The 24,590-nt window shown below is 44.3% G+C and overlaps 1 long non-coding RNA gene across 1 annotated transcript in view; it reads right to left on the bottom strand.

Annotated features, from left to right (window-relative positions):
• LOC143782298 (uncharacterized) overlaps positions 1-24,590 on the bottom strand; it is a 906,302-nt gene that overhangs the window by 480,008 nt on the left and 401,704 nt on the right. The gene's annotated exons all lie outside the window — the stretch shown is intronic.

Raw genomic sequence — 24,590 nt, 5'->3', positions numbered from 1 at the left:
AACTCAGCATACATCATCTTCCATTTACAGCAGCATCCAAACTTTTCTCAAGATTCACAAAGCGGACATCTCCATTTTTTTCCCAAGATTCACAAACTCCACATGCTGCTGATACTTTAACAACTAGCCTGCTGCCATATTTGTCACCATTACTGAATTTTCTAAGGCATGGTAACTAGTGTTGAGCGATACCGTCCGATACTTGAAAGTATCGGTATCGGAAAGTATCGGCCGATACCGGCAAATTATCGGATCTAATCCGATACCGATACCAATACAAGTCAATGGGACTCAAGTATCGGACGGTATCCCTGATGGTTCCCAGGGTCTGAAGGAGAGGAAACTCTCCTTCAGGCCCTGGGATCCATATTAATGTGTAAAATAAAGAATTAAAATAAAAAATATTGCTATACTCACCTCTCCGACGCAGCCTGGACCTCACCGAGGGAACCGGCAGCGTTCTTTGCTTAAAATGCGCGCTTTTACTTCCTTCCGTGACGTCACGGCTTGTGATTGGTCGCATGCCGCCCATGTGGCCGCGACGCGACCAATCACAGCAAGCCGTGACGTAATTTTCAGGTCCTCAATGCCTAATTCTAGGCATTCAGGAATTTAAAATTACGTTCCGGCTTGTGATTGGTCGCTTCGCGGTCACATGGGCGACGCGACCAATCACAAGCCGTGACGTCATGGGAGGCAGGAGACGCGCGCATTTTTAAAATTACGTCACGGCTTGTGATTGGTTGCGTGCCGCCCATGTGACCACGACGCGACCAATCACAGCAAGCCGTGACGTAATTTCAGGTCCTGATGCCTATTTCTGCATTGAGGACCTGAAATTACGTCACGGCTTGCTGTGATTGGTCGCGTCGCGGTCACATGGGCGGCACGCAACCAATCACAAGCCGTGACGTAATTTTAAAAATGCGCGCGTCTCCTGCCTCCCGTGACGTCACGGCTTGTGATTGGTCGCGTCGCCCATGTGACCGCGACGCGACCAATCACAAGCCGGAACGTAATTTTAAATTCCTGAATGCCTAGAATTAGGCATTGAGGACCTGAAAATTACGTCACGGCTTGCTGTGATTGGTCGTGCCGCGGCCACATGGGCGGCACGCGACCAATCACAAGCCGTGACGTCACGGGAGGCTGGAAACGCGCGCATTTTAAGCAAAGAACGCTGCCGGTTCCCTCGGTGAGGTCCAGGCTGCGTCGGAGAGGTGAGTATAGCAATATTTTTTATTTTAATTCTTAATTTTACACATTAATGTTGTTTCGATACCGATACCCGATACCACAAAAGTATCGGATCTCGGTATCGGAATTCCGATACCCGCAAGTATCGGCCGATACCCGATACTTGCGGTATCGGAATGCTCAACACTAATGGTAACAGTACTCCTCTTAGTGTCTCACATAGTAATGGCCACCTCTATAGAAAATTTTAATGAACTATTGAATGCCTTAGAAAGTAATAATGGCATATATATATGCTTTAGAGAAAACACAGTTGTAAAAACCTTGACTGAACCCGACGGCTGTGCGACTGCAATGTTCAGATTTTTGGTGGCTGTGGTTAGTACAGTATACATTTATTAAGGTTTCCTTTAACACTGTCCCCAGAATGTCCTGGTAGCAATTAATAGTGCTTGTAGAGTTTCTCACATGTAAGGTAATCTCACACAACAGATTTCTCCCCAACATACAGTAGTAATGACACCTGACTGCTCTAACACAGTAATACCGAGTCCCCTTACATACAATAATAATGGTCCCCAAGCTGCTCACACCATACAGTAAAAAAGGCCCATCTGTCCCCCCACAAATTATACCCACTGTGCCTTCCACCTACACTAATAATGAGTCTGAATTCACCCACAAAAATGTGCCAAAAAATAAAGAAACAATATATACTCACCTAATAACTGGTGAGTCCACCCTGCACATTCTGCATCCTAGCGCAGGCATAGCTGGGCAGGAAGATCATGAGCCCCTAATCTACCTCAGGGTTTAATTGTACCAGGATGATATAGACACTGAGTCAGTAAAGAAATAGCGGTTGCTTTGGGTTGGCCACACAGTGCAAGTGGGCTTTTGGCAATAGCCTACAGGTAGGTATGCTACCATCCATGTGGACTATCCCGATCTTGATAGATGGATAATTCCATTCAGTGCTTATAAAAAAAAAAAACCCAAACCAAAAAAACCCCACACTTTTGCATTTTACTGCTTCTAAAAATTTGCAGTCATTCTCGAGATGTTTTTCTTTTCTTCAGTTTACAGTTTGTTGCCTAACTGGCTGACCACCATTGCGGTCTAGCTTGTAAGCACAGCAATGAAGCTGGGTTGAATTAGGAGGTAACTGTTATCCATGTCCCATAGAAGAGCGCTTGTAAGCACTGTACATGTTCTATTGTGTTGCACATGGTCAGTTTCCAAGGCATCGAGGAGAAAATTGCAAAATTGCTTGAATTTATAAGAATCATCCAAAATGTTATTGACTGATGAGTGACTCTTGACAACCAGATGGATGGGCCCGTGGTTGAATCAGTAATGGGCACAGAACATCATTTTGAATCAGATGCCAACAAGGTGGACTTAGGGTACTGCTATGGGCTAGTATTATCAAAGATGAGCTAGTTGGACCTTTTCGGGTTGAAGATGGGCACAAAATCAACTCCTAAACCTACTGCCAGTTTCTATAAGAAACTTTCTTCAAGCAGTGGTACATGAAAACGTCTGCATCTTTCAAAAAGAAAACCATCATTTTTATGTGAAGGACAGTGCTCCATTACATAAAAGCTAAGGGTGAAAAAAAAATGGGAGTTACCCAGTTCCATGTGCGTAAAAAAAAAAACAACAAAAAGCCGTCATTTTCAGAGAAACTTTTCTTCTTTACCAAATTTTAAGATTTGTTTTAAATAACCAAAAATAAAAAAATGGACATGTTTGGCATTGCCATATACAAGCCCTCATAAGACTGTCGATGGACGAAAAAAAAAAGCTATAGCTCTTGAAATAAAGTGTGGAGAAATCACATGGAAAAGTAAAAAATTCCCTGTTCATTAAAAGGTTAAAGCACAAGATATGATATACAGTAGAGTTTAAAGTATTTGAGTGCTAGATTTGGTTGTAACTATCGTCTACCATACCTATTGGTGGTGGGATTTTCTTTAAAAACTTCATCGTGATGAGAACAAAGATTTCTGTAATTTAAAAGTTACTTTAGCGTACTAATAACTTTCATACAATTGCTTGTTCGAAATTACAATTTTATTTACAAAGCATCTCGGATGCATACTAAACCAAAAAAGTGGAAACATGTCTTTATAATACAGTTTACGTACAGGAATTACAATTCCTTAAGAGGAATAACATTAAATGTGAATCACATCACAAACCTACACTATAAGCAAACAGTCATCCACATAGCGTCTCTACGTATCTAAGTGAACGTTTGTTAAACTGCACAACGTAAAACACAGTATAAGACTGGTACAAAGAACCAATGCAAACCAAAGAATATCTTAGCGGAAAATCATTTATCATTCTAGGTGTAAATGTGTGAGATATAAAATGGTATATTTCCTTTTAAAGCGTTTTTTCTTTTTCAGAAAACCCATCTCCAGGTGTAATTTGCTTTTTAAGTCATCCTCCTCCTGTTCAGCTAAGAATCTCAGGCCGCTTCTGGTGCCTGCAGCGATGGTGTCACTGAACTGCAGATGATTAATGAGCTCAATTGCCCTTGCTGTGTATATGGGTGCAGCAGACAATAATAGACACTAGGAGCAATGGCAGACACTCATTGCTGGAGCCATGGAGGGCAAGTAATTTTTTTTTTTTTTTTTTATAAAACGAAATGCACCTAGGGACAAGTTTTTTTCTTCACAGTTTAAACCCCCCCCCCCCGTTCTTTACTCACCCTCCCCTGTGTACATCACTGAGTCCCTAATGCTACTCCCACGGCATTATCAAAGGTGTACGTAAAAGTTTGAGCACCCCTGGTCAAAATTACTGTTATTGTGAACAGTTAGGCAAGATGAAGATGAAATGATCTCCAAAAAGGGCTAAAGCTACAAAGATGACTCATTTTTTACATTTTTACATTTTAGGCAAAAAAATTTTTTTTTTGCACTTTTTCGATTTTAAAAATTACGAAAAGGAAAATGAGCTGATTCAAAAGTTTGTAGCACCCCCTTTTGAAAATATCACAGCTTTAAATGCTTTTTGTAGCCAGCTAAAAGTCTTTCAATTCTTGCTTGCTGAATTTTCATCCATTTTTCCTTGGAAAGTTCTTCCAGTTCTTGGAGATTCCTGGATCGTCTTGTATGAACTGCTATTTTGAGTTCTACATCAGAACTACAAGCCAACCAATGAAGAAAAAGCACCAAAAGAACCTAGTTCGTATAAAAGTAACAACTTTATTAACTTACAAAATACATAGATAGTAAAAACGAGATAACAGGGAGATGACAGGGAACTCACCAAAAATAGAGTGGCAAGGCAGTACCCACCAGGCAAATAATAATTAAGTCAGCGGCTCAGAAAGGTGCTAGTGCATTGTGCAAAAGATTCATAGAGATATAAATATAACCCATTTGTAAGGGACGCAAGGAGCACCAAAAGATCACATCACAAGGTTGCCGCAGCAAAACCTATATATAGCTAAGGAGCATAGCCCAAGTGGGAATAATGAATGTAATTAACTGAGGGACCACGATGCCACCCACCCCAACGCGCGTTTCGGCGCCGTGCCTTCTTCCGGGGGTCCCCCTTGTGATGTGATCTTTTGGTGCTCCTTGCGTCCCTTACAAATGGGTTATATTTATATCACTAGCACCTTTCTGAGCCGCTGATTTAATTATTTGCCTGGTGGGTACTGCCTTGCCACTCTATTTTTGGTGAGTTCCCTGTCATTTCCCTGTTATCTCGTTTTTACTATCTATGTATTTTGTAAGTTAATAAAGTTGTTACTTTTATACGAACTAGGTTCTTTTGGTGCTTTTTCTTCATTGGTTGGTTTATATATACGCACTGAACCTCTCTCCTTAGATCCTGGCACTTTATAATATGGTGTTATAGTGCTGTTTTTTGGTTTGGTTTATATGTTGTGATCAGAACTACAAGGTATACAACACTGTGTTCCAAATTATTATGCACAAAGTTTACGAGTGGTAAGGTTAGAATTTTTTTGTTTGTCATTTAAACTCATTGATGGTGATGTGTGTCAGGGCTCTTTATATCACTGAAAGCAATTGCAGATACCTGTGCAAATTAGTTTGCCAGGCGTGTCCAAATAAAGGCAAGACTACTTAACCCCTTTCTGACATTGGACATACTATCCCGTCGAGGTGGGGTGGGCCCGTATGACCACCGACGGGATAGTACGTCCAGCGCGATCGGCGGCGCTCACGGGGGAGCGCGGCCGATCGCGGCCGGGTGTCAGCTGCCTATCGCAGCTGACATACAGCACTATGTGCCAGGAGTGGTCACGGACCGCCCCTGGCACATTAACCCCCGGCACACCGCGATCAAACATGATCGCGGTGTGCCGACGGTACAGGGAAGCATCGCGCAGGGAGGGGGCTCCCTGCGTGCTTCCCTGAGACCCCCGGAGCAACGCGATGTGAACGCGTTGCTCCAAGGGTCTCTTACCTCCTCCTCGCTGCAGGTGCCTGGATCCAAGATGGCCACGGCATCCGGGTCCTGCAGGGAGGGAGGTGACTTAAAGAGTGCCTGCTCAGAGCAGGCGCTTGGTAAGCCTGCAGTGCTGTAAGTCAGATCGGTAATCTGACAGAGTGCTGTGCAAACTGTCAGATCAGCGATCTGTGATGTCCCCCCCTGGGACAAAGTAAAAAAGTTTAAAAAAAAAATAAAAAAAAAATTTCCTAAATAAAGAAAAAAAAATATTCCCATAAATACATCTAAATAAAAAAAAACAAACAATAAAAGTACACATATTTAGTATCGCCGCGTCCGTAACGACCCCACCTATAAAACTTTATCACTAGTTAACCCCTTCAGTGAACACCGTAGGAAAAAAAAAACGAGGCAAAAAACAACGCTTAATTATCATACCGAACAAAAAGTGGAATAACACGCGATCAAAAAGACGGATATAAATAACCATGGTACCGCTGAAAACGTCATCTTGTCCCGCAAAAAATGAGCCGCCATACAGCGTCAAAAAAAAAAAAAAAAAAAATTATAGTCCTCAGAATAAAGCGATGCCAAAATAATTTATTCTATAAAATAGTTTTTATCATATAAAAGCGCCAAAGCATAAAAAAATGATATAAATGAGGTATCGCTTAACGACCCGAAGAATAAAACTGCTTTATCAATTTTACCAAACGTGAAACGGTATAAACCCCTCCCCCAAAAGAAATTCATGAATAGCTGTTTTTTTGTCATTCTGCCTCACAAAAATCGGAATAAAAAGCGATCAAAAACTGTCATGTGTCCGAAAATGTTACCAATAAAAACGTCAACTCGTCCCGCAAAAAACAAGACCTCACATGACTCTGTGGACCAAAATATGGAAAAATTATAGGTCTCAAAATGTGGAGACGCAAAAACTTTTTTGCTATAAAAAGCGTCTTTTAGTGTGTGACGGCTGCCAATCATAAAAATCCGCTATAAAAAATGCTATAAAAGTAAATCAAACCCCCCTTCATCACCCCCTTAGTTAGGGAAAAATAATAAAATTAAAAAAATGTATTTATTTCCATTTTCCCATTAGGGTTAGGGCTAGGGTTAGGGTTGGAGCTAAAGTTAGGGTTGGGGCTAAAGTTAGGGTTAGGGTTGGGGCTAAAGTTAGGGTTTGGATTACATTTACGGTTGGGATTAGAGTTAGGGGTGTGTCAGGGTTAGGGGTGTGGTTAGGGTTACCGTTGGGATTAGGGTTAGGGGTGTTTGGATTAGGGTTTCAGTTAGAATTGGGGGGTTTCCACTGTTTAGGCACATCAGGGGCTCTCCAAACGCGACATGGCGTCCGATCTCAATTCCAGCCAATTCTGCATTGAAAAAGTAAAACAGTGCTCCTTCCGTTCCGAGCTCTCCCGTGCGCCCAAACAGGGGTTTACCCCAACATATGGGGTATCAGTGTACTCAGGACAAATTGGACAACAACTTTTGGGGTCCAAGTTCTCTTGTTACCCTTGGGAAAATATAAATTTGAGGGGCTAAAAATCATTTTTGTGGAAAAAGATTTTTTATTTTCACGGCTCTGTGTTGTAAACTGTAGTGAAACACTTGGGGGTTCAAAGTTCTCACAACACATCTAGATAAGTTCCGTGGGAGGTCTAGTTTCCAATATGGGGTCACTTGTGGGGGGGGGGGTTCTACTGTTTGGGTACATCAGGGGCTCTGCAAATGCAACGTGACGCCTGCAAACCAATCCATCTAAGTCTGTATTCCAAATGGCACATCTTCCCCTCCGAGCTCTGCCATGCGCCCAAACAGTGGTTCCCCCCCACATATGGGGTACCAGCGTACTCAGGACAAATTGGACAACAACGTTTGGGGTCCAATTTATCCTGTTACCCTTGTGAAAATACAAAACTGGGGGCTAAAAAATCATTTTTGTGAAAAAAAAATTTTTTTTTCACGGCTCTGCGTTATAAACTGTAGTGAAACACTTGGGGGATCAAAGCTCTCAAAACACATCTAGATAAGTTCCTTAGGGGGTCTACTTTCCAAAATGGTGTCACTTGTGTTTAATGTTTAGGCATATCAGGGGCTCTCCAAACGCGACATGGCGTCCCATCTCAATTCCAGTCAATTTTGCATTGAAATGTCAAATGGCGCTCCTTCCCTTCCGAGCTCTGCCATGCGGCCAAACAGTCGTTTACCCCCACATATGGGGTATAGGCGTACTCAGGACAAATTGCACAACTTTTGTGGTCTAATTTCTTCTCTTACCCTTGGGAAAATAAAAAATTGGGGGCAAAGATAATTTTTGTGAAAAAAAAGATTTTTTATTCTTACGGCTCTGCATTATAAACTTCTGTGAAGCACTTGTTGTGTCAACGTGCTCACCACACATCTAGATAAGTTCCTTAGGGGGTCTACTTTCCAAAATGGTGTCACTTGTGGGGGGTTTCAATGTTTAGGCACATCAGGGGCTCTCCAAACGCAACATGGCGTTCCATCTCAATTCCAGTCAATTTTGCATTGAAAAGTCAAATGGCGCTCCTTCCCTTCCGAGCTCTGCGGTGCGCCCAAACAGTGGTTTACCCCCACATATGGGGTATCAGCGTACTCAGCACAAATTGTACAACAACTTTTGGGGTCCATTTTCTCCTGTTACCCTTGGTAAAAAAACAAATTGGAGCCGAAATAAATTTTGTGTAAAAAAAAATTTAAATGTTAATTTTTATTTAAACATTCCAAAAATTCCTGTGAAACACCTGAAGGGTTAATAAACTTCTTGAATGTGGTTTTGAGCACCTTGAGGGGTGCAGTTTTTACAATGGTGTCACACTTGGGTATTTTCTATCATATAGACCCCTCAAAATGACTTCAAATGAGATGTGGTCCCTAAAAAAAAATGGTGTTTTTAAAAATGAGAAATTGCTGGTCAACTTTGATCCCTTATAACTCCCTAACAAAAAAAATGTTGGTTCCTAAATTGTGCTGATGTAAAGTAGACATGTGGGAAATGTTACCTATTAAGTATTTTGTGTGACATATCTCTGTGATTTAAGGGCATAAAAATTCAAAGTTGGAAAATTGCAACATTTTCAAAATTTTCGCCAAATTTCCGTTTTTTCTCAAATAAATGCAAGTTATATCGAAGAAATTTTACCACTATCATGAAGTACAATATGTCACGAGAAAACCGTGTCAGAATCGCCAAGATCCGTTGAAGCGTTCCAGAGTTATAACCTCATAAAAGGGATAGTGTTCAGAATTGTAAAAATTAGCTCGGTCATTAACGTGCAAACCACCCTTGGGGGTAAAGGGGTTAAGAAGGCTGTTCCACATTATTAAGCAGCCTACATTTTTTGCCAAAATGGGAAAGAAAAAGGATGTGTCGGCTGCTGAGAAGCAACAAATTGTGGAGTATTTAGGTCAAGGCATGACTACAATCAACATTGCCAGGACACTTCATCGTGATCATCGCACAATCAAGAAGTATGTAGCTGATTCCCAGCACACAAGTGTGCGTGCTGATAAGGAAAAATTGAGGACTCTTTCCAACAAGCAATTGCGTAAGGTTAAAAGAGCAGCTGCAGAAATGCCTTGTCATAGCAGACAAGTTTTTGAAGCTGCTGGTGCCTCCAACGTCCCCAGAACAAGATGCAGGGTCCTTCAGAGGTTTGCAGCTGTGCGTAAGCCATCCTGTCGACCACCTCTATCCACTGCACACAAGCAGAAACGGCTCCAGTGGGCCAAACGATACATGAAGACTGACTTCCAAACTGTTTTGTTCACCGATGAGTGCCGTGCAACGCTCGATGGTCCAGATGGAGTGGAGGATGGCTGGTTGATGGACACCCCATGAAAACACGGCTAAGGCGCCAACAAGGAGGAGTTGGAGTAATGTTTTGGGCTGGAATCATTGGGAGAGAGATTGTCGGCCCCTTTATGATCCCTGAAGGGGTAAAGATGAACTCCATAATCTATGTGGAGTTTCTATAACAACACTTCCTGCCATGGTTCAAGAGGAAGAACCGTGCTTTCCGCAGCAAGATCATTTTCATGCATGATAATGCATGGTCTCATGCATGATAATGCATGGTCTCATGCTGCAAAAAACACATCTGCATTTCTGGCTGCTATCGGCATAAGAGGACAAACTTATGGTGTGGCCACCATCTTCCCATGACCTCAACCCCATTGAGAACCTCTGGAGCATCATCAAAAGGAGTGTCTGTGATGGCGTGAGGCAGTTCACATCTAAGTAACAGCTCTGGGAGAGTATTCTGTCCCCATGCAAAACAACTGAAGCAGAAACCTTCCAAAAACTGACAAATTCAATGGACGAGAGAGTTCAGAAGCTTCTTTTGAACAAGGGGCCCTATGTGCAAATGTAACATCACAAGGAATAAAGTTTTCACTTGAAAACTGTTTGATTTCATTTTGTAATAAGCTGATAATGCTTAATAACTTCACAATTGACCATTTTTTTTGTTCAAAATAATAAAAAAAAAAGGTTGAAAACTCTGCTGTGCATAATAATTTGGAACATGCATTTTGAGTGTTTGTTTTTTTTAAAAAAAAAGATACTGTTTTCATAGGCAGTTTGTTCCAAAACATTGCAATTTTACTAGTAGATGACTGGAAAATAACAATGACTGCAATTCAGATAGGTAATTTACAGAAAATATGAGGAAATATTTGCATAATAATTTGGAACACAGTGTAAATGACAAAAAAAAAACGTTATACATGCGAACTATACCTAGAACATGGATGGAACCTTGTAAAAAGATTCATTTATATAATGATACAATGAAAGGAATATATAATCAACAGATGAATTCAACTGAAAGAAACAGCATAAAGCAGAAGCCTAGATCAGTGAACTCTGCTGTACAAAATATTATAGCAGTGGTAAACACAGACAATTGTTATCAAATCCAAACAGAAAACGAAGACAGGGAATTTGGCCAGGAAAATGGTCATTCATCCAAAGATAAAAGGATATATAAAAGGTGATATTCACAACTGTGTTTACCACTGCTATAATATTTTGTATAGCAAAGTTCACTGATGCAGGCTTCTGCTTTATGATGTGTTCCTTTCAGTTGAATTAGCTTGTATGTATAAAACAAATTTTGCTGTTATTTATACCTTGCAGTTCTGATGAAGGCCATATAACTTGTGGAGTGGAATCCTATTCGTGAACCCACCTTCAGAGGAGTGCCACACAGCCTTTTTACTGATTTTGAGGTCTAGCCACAAATTTGCAATGATGTTCAGATCAGTGGACTAGGAGGACCATTGTAAAACCTTTAGCTTGCACCTTTTGAGGTACTTATTGTGAATTTGACGTTTGTTTAGGATCACTATCCATTTGTAGAAGCCATCCCCTATCAACTTCAGCTTTTTACAGATGGCCTTCTGTTTCCATCAATTTGTTGAAATTTCATTTAATCCATTCTTCCCTCTACCGGTGAAATGTTCCCCGTGCCACTGGCTGCAACATAACCCCAAATATACATTACCAAAGAATGAAAAAAGGTCCAATCGTAAATTTAGTCACCTCCAAACGCTAAAGTCATCCCCAAATCATCAGAAAATAACTGATGAAATACCGAGGCTAAGACAAATATGGGTAAAATAAATAAATTTTTATTAACAATAACAGTACATAAAAACATAAAAAAGACAAGGGAATTCCAAAAATACGAAATAACCAATGATCACATTAATGTAGGTATCCAAAATGTCATAGGACTACGCAGATATCAGAAATAATATAAATTAGTACATCATGTGTTTTTCCACCGTGGTTAAAGTATATTACAAATATATATTATTTCAACTAGGAGTGGGCAGGGCAAAACGCTCTTGCTGGCAAAGATTATTAATTCTTATGCACTTCAATGCATAGTCTCCATGTATATAGAAAAAGTTTTAAAGTGCCTAATGCTGTGCAAAATAATTCATTTTCCTTCCATATACACTTAGACATGCCATATGTTTCTATCTTGTAAAGTGCTTTGTGCTACATAACAATACCCCTAAATTACACCTAGCAGCAAAAATATAGTAAACCAGACACCATGTAAAGTGCTCTGTGCTATATCCAAAGGTATTCAATATGGGCATAATAGTAGCTCAATCACGACGGAAGAAACAACAAAATTATCAAGGTGCCGCAAAAAATGATCCTGCCCCATCCCATCAATACTGCTACTTACACTTTCTGTGAGACCATCAGTGACCCCGACAGCGCCGTTTCGCCATATTGGCTTCCTCAAATGGGGGCGTGACTGTGTGTTAGCTGCATCGTACTTTTAAACCCACCCAGGGCATGTATTCCCAGCTGATTCAAGTATCCGCATTACCGGTGTTCTATTGCGCATGCGTTGTTTCTCGGGCTTCTTCTCCTGGAAAATGTGACTTCCCTCGCCGCACGCCTGGAACGCAGGCGTGGAACGCACTGCATCCAGGAAAGGGCGGGGTAGGAAGTCACGGAGTAGCCCTAAACTGCGCATGCGCTCACCGTATGCTGAAAGAACCGGAAAAGAAGGTGAAAACGAAAAGAAACAGGGAATTAAAATTACCGCTATTACCGCTATGGGGATATTACGCCAGCTACTTTACCAGGACAATCCGATATTCAAAACTAAACTTTAAATATAATACTAAATCTAACATAAATTAGCTAAGCATATTTTTCCCCCTCCTCACATCTAGATACATTCCAGGTAGTGAAAGATCTCCATCTCTTTGCAAGAAAAGCTATTCTACAAAAACTACATTATAAAAGTGATGGTGTGTCGGAGGGCTTTACTGAGGCTGAAAAAGAAACTCAGAGAACTAGAGGACCTCCTGGAAGAGAATAAAACACTAGAAGAGGGTAAGTTCCCAGTACATTTGATGAATAAATCACGTAAATTTCCAAGTTTGAGCACAAGCTCGGCTGTGGAAATCTTTACAAAATTAGTGACTGAGGAGGTGGAAAATCTGCCCCGGGTTCCCGAGTGGGTCTCAAATTTGAAGGGTGAGGAGAAAAAAGCTCTTGTAGAATTACAGTCGTTGAAAGATGTAGTGATAAAAAAGGCAGATAAAGGGGGGAATACGGTAATCTGGCCATGTATATTATATGAAAGACAGGTGGCAAAAATCCTAGATCACGATAAATGTTACAGTAGACTAACTTATAACCCCCTGCCCGAATTTCAGCAAAAACTGATTGACATACTTGAGACAGCCTATGAAGATGGCATTATCCCTAAAAAAGTGGTAGATGAAACAAAAAAACTACAACCCAAATTAGCAACTTTCTACATTTTACCGAAGTTGCACAAGGATCCAATAGATCCCCCGGGGAGGCCTATAGTGTCAGCTATGGGAGGCCTATGCGAAAACATCTGTGCAATCATTGACTACTACTTACAGCCTTTCGTACTCTCCTTACCCTCCTATATTAAGGATACGACTAGTATGTTGAGGAGACTAGATGCATTACAACTGGAAGAGGGAGCTATTTTTGTTACCGCGGACGTAGAAGCTTTATATTCGTCCATAAGGCATGAGGACGGCATAGTGGCAGTTTCCCACTTTCTCTATGAAAGTAATTTAGATCCTCCTTTAATTGAATTCATACTACTGCTTCTTAAGGTTGTATTGGAGCATAATGTGTTTACCTTCAATAACGAGATTTTTTTTGCAGGAACAGGGCACAGCGATGGGGGCCTCTTGTGCCCCCTCGTATGCGAACCTGTTCATGGGATTTTGGGAGAGGAGGATCTTTCAAGAAGAGGTTGTCGTCGGTAGTGACTCCATCCATGGGTGGAGTCGCTACATTGACGACATAATATTCATATGGGAGGACTCAGTGGAGAAATTAGTTTTGCTTATGGAAAGGCTTAATCGGAATAAGTTTAATATCAAGCTCACCTTTAATTATGGGAGGAAAGTGGATTTTTTGGATCTAAAAATCGAGGCCTTGCCTGATGGAAATGTAGTAACAGACGTTTTCAGAAAAGAAACGGCAACCAATAGTCTGCTACATGCAGCCTCAGCGCATCATAGATCCACAATAAAAGGCATTCCGACTGGCCAATTCATGAGACTTAAAAGGATATGCACTACGGAAGAAGACTTCATGGGGCAGGCATCAGATTTGGCCCAGAGGTTACTTGACCGAGGGTATAGTAAGAGGATTGTAAAAAGAGGGTTCAAAAAGGCAATGAGATACACTAGAGAAGAGCTTCTATATAAACAGAATATAAACAAAAAAGAGACATCTGAGAAATCTAAGTATGTAAGGTTTATTACTGCTAACAACAAACAATGGCCTGAATTAGTGATGATATTTGAAAAACACTGGACTATCTTACAATCTGATCCTATCCTGAGAAAGATACTACCAAAACGGCCACTTTTAACCCCCAGACGATCAAGAAACCTGGGTGATTTTTTGGTACACAGTCACTATGTGAACCAATCTGGAAAAAAGGTGGAATCAAGACTCCAGGGATTTTTTCCATGCAATGATTGCAAAGCATGCAGTAATCATTTTAAAAGTACATACTTCAACAATCATGATAACACTAGAGTATTCAAGATCTGGAAAAAACTTACCTGCTCCTCAAAAGGGGTTGTGTACCACGCGTCCTGCCCGTGTAAGAAAGTCTATATAGGCCTCACTACCCGTGAACTCAGAGTTAGAACTAGAGAACACGTAAGAGACATAGAAAAAGCGTCTGTAGTAGAGGATATTGCCTCCTTAAAAACCCTCCCAAGGCATTTTAAGTCTTTCCATAAATGTGACCCATCTGGCCTGAGGATTCAGGCCATTGATCAAGTCTGTCTGGGACCAAGAGGAGGTAATCTAAGTAAAATCCTGGCACAGAAAGAAAGTAAATGGATTTACCTCCTGGGCACCATGGCCCCAAACGGCCTAAATGAAAGTTTGGGGTTCACTGCTTTTTTGTGAAAAATATTGCAGGGTAGAAATCCGATAAAACAAAATGGTAAAGGTTCCTCCCAGATTCTTGTCGTTTTCAACATTGTTTTTAATTTACGTGTATGTGTGTGTTCTTGGATTTTAACTAATTGTGTCTTTTTTAAATAGTGAGAAAATATTTATCTGGAATACTTACCCAGTTCAGAATGATATGCTTTGGATGGCTTACCAGCTCTATACTTGGATAATCCGGATTCTTGGTTCACAGGGGTGTTTCATATTGGGGAAGACATGCAACTTATAGACGAAGAAGATTCACTTATATATGTTCACTTTATGTTGCATAGTAATGTTTTAGTCCACACCTACTTATTCGTATTTTATTAACTGCACATAATTATGTATCCTGATTTACCATGAATTTATACATCTTATGTTTTTTATGTGTAATATTTATTATTATGATTATTAAGAAGTTGTATGTTATTCAGTTTATAGTAATTGTTATTACTAATTATTGCTAAAAGACTGATATATTTAAACATAAATTTTATATGTTTTTTCACGTGGCAAATATGCTTAGCTAATTTATGTTAGATTTAGTATTATATTTAAAGTTTAGTTTTGAATATCGGATTGTCCTGGTAAAGTAGCTGGCGTAATATCCCCATAGCGGTAATAGCGGTAATTTTAATTCCCTGTTTCTTTTCGTTTTCACCTTCTTTTCCGGTTCTTTCAGCATACGGTGAGCGCATGCGCAGTTTAGGGCTACTCCGTGACTTCCTACCCCACCCTTTCCTGGATGCAGTGCGTTCCACGCCTGCGTTCCAGGCGTGCGGCAAGGGAAGTCACATTTTCCAGGAGAAGAAGCCCGAGAAACGACGCATGCGCAATAGAACACCGGTAATGCGGATACTTGAATCAGCTGGGAATACATGCCCTGGGTGGGTTTAAAAGTATGATGCAGCTAACACACAGTCACGCCCCCATTTGAGGAAGCCAATATGGCGAAACGGCGCTGTCGGGGTCACTGATGGTCTCACAGAAAGTGTAAGTAGCAGTATTGATGGGATGGGGCAGGATCATTTTTTGCGGCACCTTGATAATTTTGTTGTTTCTTCCGTCGTGATTGAGCTACTATTATGCCCATATTGAATACCTTTGGATATAGCACAGAGCACTTTACATGGTGTCTGGTTTACTATATTTTTGCTGCTAGGTGTAATTTAGGGGTATTGTTATGTAGCACAAAGCACTTTACAAGATAGAAACATATGGCATGTCTAAGTGTATATGGAAGGAAAAAGGAGATTTTTGTGTACTCACCGTAAAATCTCTTTCTCCGAGTCAATCATTGGGGGACACAGGACGAATGGGGTGTTATGCTGCTGCCACCAGGAGGACACTAAGTTAAACACACACAAAAGATTAACTCCTCCCCTGCAGTATACACCCACGGCTGGACAATCCGGAGCCAGTTCGGTAACAAAGCAGTAGGAGTAAACCAGTTAAAAACAGAAAACATGTTATAGTCAAAAACACAGACTGAAAAGAATAACCAAGCCAAACTAGGCTAACAGGGAGGGTGCTGTGTCCCCCAATGATTGACTCGGAGAAAGAGATTTTACGGTGAGTACACAAAAATCTCCTTTTCTCCTACGTATCATTGGGGGACACAGGACGAATGGGACGTCCCAAAGCAGTCCCTGGGTGGGCAACAAGAAGTTATAAATGCTGTGCGTGCCTACGAGCTACAGATGAGACACTGCCGCCTGTAGGATTCGCCTACCGACGGACGCGTCTGCCGAGGCCTGAGAGTGCACATGGTAGTGCTTCGTGAACGTATGTAGGCTGGACCATGTGGCAGCCTTACAGACCTGTGCTGCCGATGCCTGATGCCGGATGGCCCAGGACGCGCCGACTGACCGGGTAGAATGAGCCTTGATCCCCGGAGGTGCGGCGTGACCCTTGACACGGTAGGACTCTTGGATGGCGGAACGAATCCACTTGGCAATGGAGGCCTTGGAAGCGGGTAGACCCTTCCGTGGCCCTTCCGGAAGAACGAACAAGGCGTCTGACCTACGGAGAGACGCAGTTCTGGAGACATAACGTCTGAGACCCCTCACTAGGTCCAGAGTGTGGAGCGCCCTTTCCGTGCGGTGAGAAGGAGCAGGGCACAGTGAGGGAAGAACAATCTCCTCATTAAGATGGAATGAGGAGACGACCTTCGGAAGAAAAGTCGGACATGTCCGTAGAACTACCTTGTCCTGGTGGAACACGAGGAAAGGAGGTTGGCAAGACAGGGCTGCTAGCTCAGAGACACGTCTAATAGACGTGACAGCCACGAGAAAGGCAATCTTCCACGATAAGAACCGCAAGGACACTTCTTGCAAGGGTTCAAAGGGTGGCTCTTGAAGAGCACAGAGGACCAGATTCAGATCCCATGGTTCCAAGGGCATCTTGTAAGGTGGAACCATATGAGAAACTCCCTGGATGAAAGTCTTGACTTGCAATTTGTTTGCAATCCTTCTCTGGAAAAGAACCGAGAGAGCAGAAATTTGGCCCTTAAGAGAGCTGAGAGCAAGGCCCAAGTCTACGCCTGATTGGAGGAATTCCAAAATGTGAGGAATAGAAAATTGGAGGGGAGACCGACCCCGATCTCTGCACCAGGCGAAGTAAGCCTTCCAGGCGCGGTGGTAGATGCGCATGGAGGAAGGCTTGCGTGCGCGGAGCATGGTAGATATAACCGTCTGGGGCAAACCCTTCTGCCTCAGTACCCAGGACTCAACGGCCACGCCGTTAAAGATAGGGCCTCTGAGTTCGGGTGGTAAATGGGCCCTTGAGACAGAAGGTCTGCGCGACTTGGCAGCCTCCAGGGTACGTCTGAGACCAGTTGCACCATCTCGGCGTACCACGTCCTGCGCGGCCAGTCCGGGGCGATGAGAATTACTGGAATCCGTTCTGCCCTGATCTTCCTGATTACCTTTGCCAGAAGAGGAATTGGGGGAAAAATGTATGGGAGTCTGAAACCCTGCCATGAGAGGACTAGAGCGTCGGCTCCGAAGGCTGAGGGGTCGTGAGACCTGGCCATGAAGACGGGAACCTGGCAATTGAGGCGAGATGCCATCAGGTCCACGTCCGGAGTCCCCCAACGAGAGCATATCTGGTGAAAGACTGCGGGATGGAGAGACCACTCTCCGGGATCGAGGCTGTGGCGACTTAGAAAGTCCGCTTCCCAGTTTTCCACGCCCGGGATGTAAACTGCTGATAGTATGGAGTGGTTGGTCTCGGCCCAGCGGAGAATGAGCGATACCTCGACCATGGCCGCCTTGCTGCGAGTGCCCCCTTGCCGGTTGATGTAGGCTACCGCAGTGGCGTTGTCGGACTGGACTCTGACCGCGCGGCCGGAAAGAAACGGCTGAAACTGGCGGAGTGCCAGTCGGATTGCCCGAATCTCTAGGATGTTGATGGGCAGCTGGGATTCCTGCGGGGACCAGCGACCCTGAGTCGAGTGGCATCGGAACACAGCGCCCCAGCCGAAGAGACTGGCGTCCGTTGTGACGACCAACCAGTGCACCGGAAGAAAGGACTTCCCCCGAGTCAGGGAGGACCTCTTGGTCCACCACCTGAGGGACTGCCTGATTGAGCGAGAGAGCAGGAGACGGCGGTCTAGCGAGGCAGGATTCCTGTCCCATACTGCTAGAAGGGCGTGCTGTAGGGGACGGAGGTGAAATACCGCAAAGGGCACTGCCTCCATTGCCGCCACCATCCTGCCGAGAACCCTCATGGAGAAACGTAGGGAGTGAGGGAGAGGTTGGGTAAGCTTTCGGACTTCTCTCTGCAGAGTGGATACCTTTTCCGGAGGTAGAAGTACTAGACCCCGAGAGGAATCTAGGATCATCCCCAGGTAGGATATGGTTTGAGCCGGGACTGGAGAAGATTTTTTGAAATTGATCTTCCAACCCAGGCGCAAAAAGGTATTTATCGTGACGTCTACTGCTTCTGAGCAGGACCGAAAAGAGGGACCCTTTATGAGAATGTCGTCCAAGTAGGGCAACACCACTATACCTCGAGCATGGAGAATGGCCACGGCAGCTGCCATGACCTTGGTGAATACCCGAGGGGCAGTGGCAAGCCCGAAGGGTAGGGCGACAAACTGAAAATGGTGTCCCTGGACCGCGAAGCGGAGGAACCGCTGATGAGACGGTAGGATGGGGATGTGCAGATAAGCGTCCTGCACATCTAGAGATGCAAGAAACTCGCCCTCTTCCAGAGAGGCAATCACCGAGCGGAGGGACTCCATACGGAAATGATGTACGCGTACGTACCTGTTGAGAAGTTTGAGGTCTAGTATTGGACGTACTGAGCCGTCCTTTTTTGGTACGATGAAAAGGTTGGAATAAAAACCTTGGTACCACTCGTTCTGAGGTACCGGGATGATGACCCCATCTTCCCATAGCGACCTTATAGCCTGGAAATACTGACCGACCCTTGCCCTGGGAGGGGGGGACTGGAAGAAACGAGGCGGGGGAAGAGAGACAAACTCTATCCTGTAACCGTAGGACACTAGGTCGCGGACCCATCGGTCGGAAACTACCGAGAGCCACGCGTCCCGAAAGAAAAGTAGGCGGCCGCCTACTTTGTCGGTGTCCTTCGGTGTTTGCCAAAAGTCATTGAGGTGGGGACCTGCCAGGTCTGGGCCCTCGGGATCCCTGTTGTCTGGGTCTGCCTCTCCAAGTGGGAGAAGGCTTGTAAGACGGCTGGGAGGCTCTGTCCTTGCGCTGACCTCTCCCGACGCCAGGTGGCGCGGAGGAGGGATTGGACCAATTGGAGCCGAAACGGAAATATCGGCCTCGGCCCTGTTGATTGCGAAAGGGGCGAAAAGTACGCTGCTGGGGAAGAAATTTGCTCTTTCCTCCTGTGGAGTCTGCGATTATTTTGTCTAGTTTATCCCCAAATAGACGTTCGCCCTGGTATGGAAGAGACGTGAGGGATTTCTTGGATCCCGAGTCCGCTTTCCAGTCCCTGAGCCAAAGGGATCTGCGGATCGTGACAGCATTGGCCGCTGCCTGTGAGGCACAGTTGGCCGCGTCTAAGGACGCGGAAACTACAAAGTCCCCCGCTCTGGCGATCTGAGTGGCCAGGTGTGAAATTTCTGGGGGTAAGTCGGCCCGTAGTGCCGTAGAGGATAAAGACTCTGCCCAATGGGACATGGCTTTTGCGACCCACGTGATGGCAAAAGAGGGAAAGAGAGAAGCCGAGGAGGCTTCAAAAGCCGAGCGAGCCATCTGGTCAATTTGTCTATCAGTGGGATGCTTGATGGACGCACCCTCGGAGGAGGATAGAACCGCCTTGGTGGCTAGCCGCGACACTGGCGGGTCCACGGAGGGTGACTGAGACCACTCCTTAGTTAGGTCCTGAGCGAACGGATACTTTGATTGCATAGCCTTCTGACCTGAGAAACGTTTATCCGGACGGACTCTATGTTGATCTACAATATCCTTGAACTGAGGGTGCGTAGGAAAAAATTTATGAGCCTTTGTGGCTCGCCCAAATGACACGGGATGAGCCGCCTTGGACGGGATTTCATCCTCTAACTGAAGCGTCTGACTAACAGAATCTATAAGAGAATCTAGAGTCTCTTGATCGTGACGATACTCTGGAGGACAGGACGCGTCGGATGCGTCATCCAGGAGGGATTCCCTGCTATGAGTCGGGGAAGAGTGACGAGAGACATCGCTCTCTGAGTTTGAGGGCTGATCACGGACCGGAGACATTACTCTGGACCTTTTCTTGGATGAGTGAGGGCTTCTAGAAACAGTACGACCTCTAGACCGGGAAGGGTTCTTAGACCGCGTTACAACCTCCGTGGAAGTTCCCTGAGTAAGGGACGGGTCACGGAGGGACTGTATCGTCCTTTCCAAAGATGCCACAGAGCGAGCGAGGGAGGACGCCCATGCGGGGGTACTAGGCTCGGAACATTCCGGGTCAGAGGCCGGAGTATCCTGTGCCGCAGGCGTTTCGCAGGCGGAGCACAGCGGGGTAGTGTGACCTCGGGGCAGAGATATCTTGCAGGAGGTGCACACAGCAAAAATAACAGAGTGGGTCTTTCCAGTCTGTTTATGCCTAGACTGTGACATGTTTCTGATTAAATGAGCGTACTGGCAGGGGGGGAGACAATCCTATTGGGTGCGTCTCACCTAAGTTCTGCGGTGGCTGGCAGGGAGATCCTCCTGTGCGCTGCGGTGCTGCAGAGCCGTCAGCGCACTTCCTGATCCAAGATGGCCGCCGAGATGTGAGAAGGGCGCTTCTCGGGAGCGAGAAGCGCCCAGGGAGGGGGCGTGTCGTGGGCGGGCGGCGGCGTGCTTGTAGGCGGGCGCTAGTCCGGCCCGGGCCTGGGCGCCGCCGAGCCCCCACAGAGGAATAACGCTGCCCCGCGGCTGCAGAGCCGCACGCTGCCCCGCGGTTGCAGAGCCTCACGCTGTCCCGCGGCTGCAGAGCCGCACGCTGCCCCGCGGCTGCAGAGCCGCACGCTGCCCCGCGGCTGCAGAGCCGCACGCTGCCCCGCGGCTGCAGAGCCGCATTGGAAGAGAGTAAGGGGGCCCCCCCTGCTGCCAGCTCGTCGGTCCCCGCACTTACCTTGTGCGATGGGACCGATGCTCCATCCACCTTCACCTTGATAGGGAGAGGGTGGAGAGCTACTGCCGCCATGTGTCAACCGCTATATACAGTGGTGATGCAGTGGACGGCTGCACGGACGCCCTGTCAATCTGTCCGGCTGTGCCCTGGCTCCAGGAGACTTAGGTGGATGATTAGTCCCCATGGTCGCCTGAAAAGGAGGGAGGGAGATCGGAACGCTAGGGAACCGTCGCCACACTGAAAGGTGAGCCAGGGCTGGCATCCATCGTCGCGGGAAAGGATACAGGAGGAACGCTCCGTGTACTTGCCCATTGTTGGTGCGGGAGAGATCAGGGCTGAAAATTTGCCTGTCGCTCCCTTCTCTCCGTTAAATCAAAAAGAAAAAATTGGTGGGGTCCTGAGGACCCAAGTGCCTCCTGAGACACTAAGTAAGAACTGGCTCCGGATTGTCCAGCCGTGGGTGTATACTGCAGGGGAGGAGTTAATCTTTTGTGTGTGTTTAACTTAGTGTCCTCCTGGTGGCAGCAGCATAACACCCCATTCGTCCTGTGTCCCCCAATGATACGTAGGAGAAATGAATTATTTTGCACAGCATTAGGCACTTTAAAACTTTTTCTATATACATGGAGACTATGCATTGAAGTGCATAAGAATTAATAATCTTTGCCAGCAAGAGCGTTTTGCCCTGCCCACTCCTAGTTGAAATAATATATATTTGTAATATACTTTAACCACGGTGGAAAAACACATGATGTACTAATTTATATTATTTCTGATATCTGCGTAGTCCTATGACATTTTGGATACCTACATTAATGTGATCATTGGTTATTTCGTATTTTTGGAATTCCCTTGTCTTTTTTATATGTTTTTATGTACTGTTATTGTTAATAAAAATTTATTTATTTTACCCATATTTGTCTTAGCCTCGGTATTTCATCAGTTATTTTCTGATGATTTTGGAACATAACCCCAAAGCACGATTGATCCATCCTCCCGCTTAATGGTTTGAGAGATGTTCTTTTCCTGAAATTCTGTGCCATTTTTTCTCCACACATACCTTTGATCATTATGGCCAAAGAGTTCTATTTTAACCTCATCGATCCACAGGACTTGTTTCCAAAATACATCAGGCTTGTTTAGATGTTCTATTACATACTTCTGATGCTGAAATTTATGGTGAGGAAGCAGGTTTTCTTCTAATGACTCTTCCATAAATGCCATATTTGTGCAGGTGCCTCTAAACAGTAGAACAATGTACCACAACTCCAGAGTCTGCGAAATCTTTCTGAAGGTTTTTTTTGTAGTTAAGCAGGGGTTCTGATTTGTTTCTTTTAGCAATCCTAATTTTGCTTTATCTTCCAGACCTCATCTTGGCCTCCACTGCTCCTGTTTACTGCCATTTCTTAATTACATTTCGAACTGAGGAAAGGGCAACTTGAAAACGCTTTGCTATCTGTTTATAGCCTTCTACTTTGTGGGCCTCCATTTTCAGAATGCTAGACCGCGACTTAGAAGAAGCCATGGCAGCTGTTTTGGCATAAAGTTAAAGGAGGTTCGGCTTTTATAAAGCTGGGAAATTTGCATTACCTGGCCTGTCCTAATGATGATAGTGGACAATCCATAACCGAATAATTAACGTCTGAATCATTGGTTATCTGAGCATACAAATCTCCAAGGGTGTTCAAACTTTTACATAAGCCCATTTTCCTTTTTTTTTTTTAACTTTGAAAATGAAAAAATGACTACTTTTTTGCCTAAAATATAAAGGAAATGTGTCGTCTTTAAACGTTAAGCTTTTCAGAGATCAGTTCATCTTCAACCTGCATAACTATTTAAACCAAAAATAATTTTGACCAGGGGTGTCCATACTTTTACATGCCACTGTATATACAACGCTTAAGTCACATCAAAGCTGCAGCCAATTATTGAGCTTAGCGGACTTGCCCAAGCAGACAGCATTAGCTGCTCTGAGCTACTGACCTCATCAATTGGCTACAGTGTTACCTGTGTGACATCAACACCGCAGTGACCAAGACATGGGAGCATCACCAGAGACTCAACACAATGCAGGCAGCAGCTTTTTTTTTTTAAGAGATAGGTAATTTATGATAACAGAAAACCCCTTTAAGCATGTGCAATCGGAATACTTAACCAGGACATTCTTTTGCCAGAATCATCTCTTGGACATTGACAAATATTTTAAAATCTAGTTGAGAACAAAGACATTATCTTAGATGCCATGTCTTTGCAGGCAATAAGATATTACAAACATTAAAAACAACACCATCTCCCTGATCGCATTATCTGGACAGGCAACTGATTTGGTAACTGCATCTTTGTACCCATTTGACGTCTCAAAAAATTGTTGACGTTTGTGCATAATTTGCAACCGTAATTTTGCTCCAATGCACCCAATGTTAACATCAAACTTTGCATATAAAAAAAAACTTTAAAACTGCATAAACCTTTTGAACTACGTTACTCCCCTTTTTTCCTGCTTACTTATAAACTAAAGGTACCTTCACACTAAGCGACGCTGCAGCGATATCGACAACGATGCCGATCGCTGCAGCGTCGCTGTTTGGTTGCTGGAGAGCTGTCACACAGACAGCTCTCCAGCGACCAACGATGCCGAAGTCCCCGGGTAACGCGCTTAGTAACCCGATGTTTACCCTGGTTACCAGTGTTAAATGTAAAAAAAAAAAAAAAAAAATAGTACTTACATTCGCGTCCCCCGGCATCCGCTTCCCTGCACTGTGTGAGCGCCGGCCCTAACAGCAGAGCGGTGACGTCACTGCTGTGCTTTGCTTTCCGGCCGGCACTGACACACTCAGTGCAGGAAGCTCTGAGCAGCAGCGCGGACGCCGGGGGACGTGACAGATATCAGAGGGTGAGTATGTACTGTTTTTTTTTAACTTTTACAATGATAACCAGGGTAAATATCGGGTTACTAAGTGCGGCCCTGCGCTTAGTAACCCAATATTTACCCTGGCTACCATTGTAAAACATCGCTGGCATCGTTGCTTTTGCTGTCAAACACGACGATACACGCCGATCTGACGACCAAATAAAGTTCTGAACTTTCAGCAACGACCAGCGATATCACAGCGGGATCCAGATCGCTGCTGCGTGTCAAACACAACGATATCGCTATCCAGGACGCTGCAACGTCACGGATCGTTGTCGTTCTCGTTGCAAAGTCGTTTAGTGTGAAGGTACCTTAACAGAGGACAGAAAGAAGGGATAACAACTGCAGGATCACACTATAGACTGCCATGGAGATATATAAAAAAAAAACGTGTAACTATACAAACACTGAATAAAAATTGTAAACAATGACCACAATATATATCTTACT

This window comes from Ranitomeya variabilis, chromosome 6 (genome assembly GCF_051348905.1).
Source record: "Ranitomeya variabilis isolate aRanVar5 chromosome 6, aRanVar5.hap1, whole genome shotgun sequence".
Taxonomy (NCBI): Eukaryota; Metazoa; Chordata; class Amphibia; order Anura; family Dendrobatidae; genus Ranitomeya; species Ranitomeya variabilis.
The sequence above is the reverse complement of the archived record's forward strand: the minus strand, read 5'-3'. Positions and strand labels throughout refer to the sequence as shown.